The sequence below is a fragment of the Gossypium hirsutum genome, unplaced genomic scaffold (genome assembly GCF_007990345.1).
Source record: "Gossypium hirsutum isolate 1008001.06 unplaced genomic scaffold, Gossypium_hirsutum_v2.1 scaffold_179, whole genome shotgun sequence".
In the NCBI taxonomy this organism is placed as follows: Eukaryota; Viridiplantae; Streptophyta; class Magnoliopsida; order Malvales; family Malvaceae; genus Gossypium; species Gossypium hirsutum.
This window is the reverse complement of record NW_024402858.1, coordinates 11,283-16,320: the sequence shown is the minus strand read 5'-3', so window position 1 is coordinate 16,320 and position 5,038 is coordinate 11,283. Positions and strand designations below refer to the sequence as shown.

The window sequence follows — 5,038 nt, the reverse complement described above, 5'->3', positions numbered from 1 at the left end:
ATTGTAACAGTAATGTGAGGAAATAAAATAACTATTAAAAGCATTACATTAAAACTTATACAACAGAAGTTTTTAAATATTTTATTTTTATAAAATTATTAAAAATATGTGAAATTATAATTTTAATTAATAAAATAATATGTATCACAATATTTTTATAAATATTTTAATTAAATGATAAATTATTTTTACAGCTAATCAAATTTTTATAACAATGCTAAATATTATGTTTAGGAATAAAAAACACTATATTTGAATCCATTAAAAATATTGATATTAAATAAAAATTCTAATTATATTTATGTTAAAAATAATATTATAGTAATAGAGTTAAAAAGTGGAAGGAGTAAAATGGAGATTACCCCTTCATTTGGACCTGCGTTTACTCCATTGAAGCTCAAAATTCTAGTCGAAAAAACTCCATCATGGTAAAAAGTTTCACTGCACTGAACCTAGCGATCCAAAGAGATTGCAGCGGTGCAATTGAGCTAAAAAGTGACTCTAAACGTATTGCACTAGAGGTAAAGTGCATCCAAAGAGGAGAAGGTAAAAAAAATGAGATTCAGTTCGCTTATACAAAACAAAGAGTCGGCAATGGGAAAATGGAAAGAAGAAGGGAAGAAAGGATAAGAGGGTGAAGATGAATCTCGAAAAAGAAGTTTCTGTTTTACACTCAAATTTTTTATAGAAAACTGTTTCTTATTTTATAGCATTGTGTAAGGAATCGTATAATGTGATGAAAAGTTAAAAAGTTAAATGTTAAATGCATGCCGTTGGTCGTTGTTATGATATAGTAGGCTGTCGTACCCTAACACCGTCATCTTTGGGCAAAAGATCGTGGGATCTAGTCCGTGCCCCGTGATAAGAGCATAACACCCTTCAAAATACATGTTTAAATGTGATTGAATTAATCTCTTTCACTATTAAAAAAAAAAATAGGACAATTAAGAACAAAAACCAATATTGGTTTGGTTCCATCACACGTGTCCCATAATGCCAACGCATGACATTATCTGTCCCTCTTTCATTTCACACTTAGTTTTGCCTAGGCTCTTACGTTTTTCAAAACATCGCACCTTGGAAGCCCAAAGGCTCAGAACCTGAAAAGGGAAAAAAAAGCAGGTAGTTTAAGCAAATACATGGGACCAACGCCCATGGTATCCCCTCTCTCACTTTTCCCATAAATAGTACAAGTCTCTCTCCGTCCACTATAAGCTTCCAAATACAGTGGCTGTAATGGATGTTTCATACCCGAAGAGTATGTTATAATGAGAAGGATGGAGAAGAAAACAGGTGAAATTGGTGGGAAGAGCAGAAACATGGTGGCGGTGGAGGCAAGCAAGAAACTGGGAAAGGAAAACATGGCGCAGCAGCTGCCACCGACATATAGAGTAGAAAGCAAGGAGTTGTTGATCCCTGATGGGATTGCCGAAACAGTAGTGTTCTGTTGCTTATCGGCCTAATTTCATGATCAAAGTTGTTTAGCAATGAGTTTTAACTTATGTGCCTGGTGTCGGAGTAGGTTACATATACATGACATGATTATGTGTAGATTTTAGATTATCAATTTCCTTTTTTGAAGGATAGGATAGATTATTATCAATTTTGTCGTTTCTAATTGTTGTTAGTACATTTTCTGCTCCTGCATTCCTCTTTGAGACTTCGACTGTGCTCTGAATTTGATAGTGAAGCTAAATGTCTATTAAGGGACCTGGGGTTCGTAGTTGGGTTGCTTGAGTTAGGCCCACAAACTTTTGGAAATAAATCCTAAAGAAAATATATTTGGCCCTAGACACATGTTAGCATGCATTAAGTTTGAAGGTTGATTTAAAATTAAAATTTGAGAGAGCTTGAATGAATATTTTAAGATCAAAAAATGAACTTAGATTCAAAATTTGAGAATTTAAAATATATGTTGGGTTTCGATTCAAACATTCAAAACCTAAATCTAACCTTTTCTTTTTAGTTTGTGTGTTTTTATACAATACTTCAAATTATCTATAATTTTTCTCAATTCTAAAGTAGAAAAATAAAGGTATTTAAATACACGTTCTCGTGCACTAGAATTTTTTTTTAAAATTTATAATAATTATATTATTTAATTTACAATATACAATTTAAAATTTATAGTAATATATAATATTATAATATAAACATTAAAATTATTAAATTGCTCATGTATAAAATTTTAATAAATTAAAAATATATAAATATATTAAATATATAAAAAATTTTAAATTTATATATCAAATCACATGTTATGATTAAGCATGGCTCGAATGTAATCCAACCATAGAAAAAATCATCCTGAGGCCATCATGTTCCAACCCATTTAGTCAACTATTAAAATTTAGAATACCCAATCTTTAAAACACATAAAACATGTATTATTAAAAAAGTGAGTATTTGATACATTTAAAAAATTAACACGTGTTTCTTCTTCTTCTTTTAATATGTTACTATAATATTGCTGTGAAATCTAAAAACTCAACTGAAAATATACCAAATATTTTTTATATAAAAATTACATTAAACATAAAATGCTTAATATTTAATCAAATATATCTTCTAAGGTTAGCCTTCTATTCAGGATAAGGATTATTTTATGTTTAGCCCCTCCTAATTTTTTAAAAATTTCTTGAAATACCATACATATTTTATAATAAGGAAAATTGTTTTCTGGTGTCCTTAAGTTGCGATTTATTGGCCACATATTTTAAAAATGTTTTCAGTTGGAACCAAAAAGGTAAATTAATTTATTTTGATCCCTTTATAATTTGATACAATAAATTTGATAACACTTTCGGTTAAAACCCTGCTAATTATTATTAGCTTAATTTTATCCATTCACCTTTTCAATCAATCAAATAAAGGAAAATCATTACAATAATTAAAATAAATAAAAAATTAAATTAAAAAACTAAATATGAGTAAAGTTTGAAATTTAAAAGTCTTCTTTATAACATTTTTTTTAAATATTTCAGTCCCTGTTCAATTATATTCTTCGCTTTGCCCCGTCCATGGTGACGGTGAATAGGGCGTGCTAGCTACTTCATTTATATCACTATTTTTATATTCAAATATGATCAAAATAATAATAAAACAAAACACTTAAAAAAATCTTAACGATAGAGAAGAAAGAAAAAATAATATCACAAATCTAATCAATAGATTCAATACTTGACATTAGACATAAATGCTGGTCAATTCCCTTGGAGGTCCCTATATTATAGGGACTAAATCAAATTAGTCTATGTATTATTAACTGAGTCAATTTAATCTTTATACAATTCAAAATGATCAAACAAGTCTAAATGTAATAGAATCAACATTTACTGTATACAAAATATTTGTTTCAATACAATTCAATTCCAAACAAAATATTTATATTACAGAACTGTTGAAACTTTAAAATATTAACTCTGCTAAACTATAAATTATATTTTGAATCAATGAATGTTAATTTTATTGCAATTTAGTACAAAAATTAAATTGATCAATAAATGAACCTTTCAAGTTATTAACCCGTAAATGCAAGTCTGAGTGGTTAATTTTGACTTTGATTTATACAAGGGAGATGAAGCGATGAAGCTTAGCTGATAAATGTGTTTTTTTGAGTTGTTGTCATGAGTGGATTAGACATTAAATTAATTATAAAATTATAAAATACTCTCTAATATATAAATTATGTTATATTTTATGGTGTATTTATTTTTCCTTTTGTATTTAAACCCAAATTACCATGAAAGATAGACAATTAACTTTATCATTACTGTAACATAAATCTAGTATGCATTAATGATTTAGAATTACTTTGGGGACTTCACTTGTTATTACATATTTGTATAAAGTAGAGAGAAGCCATAACTATGAAGACGTGAAGGTATCCAGTTCCAAAGGAGGAGGAGCTTCCCCAGAATTACCAGATTCAGAAACCAAATTGACAGAAAATCAAACAGGTCCGTAGCCATAACAGCCGACGCAACATCCTCTTATTAAGCGTCCTCCTCTTGCCTTGCATGGTAACCATCCACGACCTTTGCGTCAGCTCCTTGATGAACAGTTCGCAGGCCTTAGAGAACACTATGGGAGACTCCCCGGAAATCATCTTAACATCCTCCCCTGACTTTTTCATTATCTTCTTGATCCTTGCCAACGGCAACAAATGAGGCCCTGTTTTCCCCGATATCCCGCCCGACAGTATGCCCGAGTATGTCCCTGCTTGCCTCATATCTATACCTTAATGGTCAACCCAATTTTATGCTTCGTTATATATAGACATGTGAAAGGGAGCAGTGGTGATGTGTGGAGCCGGCTAGCTTATTATTGCTTCGGCCGGCAGCATCCAATGGCTGTTGATAAATGGCTGCCAAGGCAAGCCCTATAAGGCTATTAAAACCAATAAATGATTTCTTTTATAAAAGAAAATTAGGGTTTCGTCTCAGTATCCGAAACCCAACATCATCATGTTGACGTGCTGTATAGAATTCAACTCTTTAATTATTATTATTAATACTATTTGTATGGTTTTATAGTATTTTAGCACTACTTTTTGGGGTTGAGGACGTCATATGTTTAACGGTCAAGGATCCGATGTCTTTATCAAGTGTTAGTATGCATTTTTCAACCATCTATAAAGACAAATTGCTACTTTGTGTGTGACAAATACAGATCGATTTATAAATATTAACAAATCTATTTACTTCTTTTGTTTATTTTGAAGTTGGCTCAAAGCTAAAGCGTTGCGTTGGAGTTTTTGGTTTTAATATTCAAATGGTATGGATGACTGGGTGAGGTACATCTTGTTAGGGGTGTTCAAACTTTGGTTAAAACTGAATTAATCGACTGAATCAATCTAATTCAGTTAGTTGGTTGGAAGTCAGTTAAAGATTTTTTTGAAATTTCGGTTATCAGTTAATTCATACCGAACTTAATAATAATATTATATATATTAGGCTATTACTAATTTGACTAATTCAATCAAATGAGCATTATTAATTATTTTTTATATGTTTATACTTGTTTTAACAATAAAATA

General features: G+C 30.0%; 1 pseudogene; it reads right to left on the bottom strand.

The window, feature by feature from the left end:
- Positions 1-3,743: 3,743 nt before the first annotated feature.
- LOC107930026 (nuclear transcription factor Y subunit C-4-like) lies at positions 3,744-4,473 on the bottom strand (annotated as a pseudogene).
- Between the last annotated feature and the right edge of the window lie 565 nt (positions 4,474-5,038).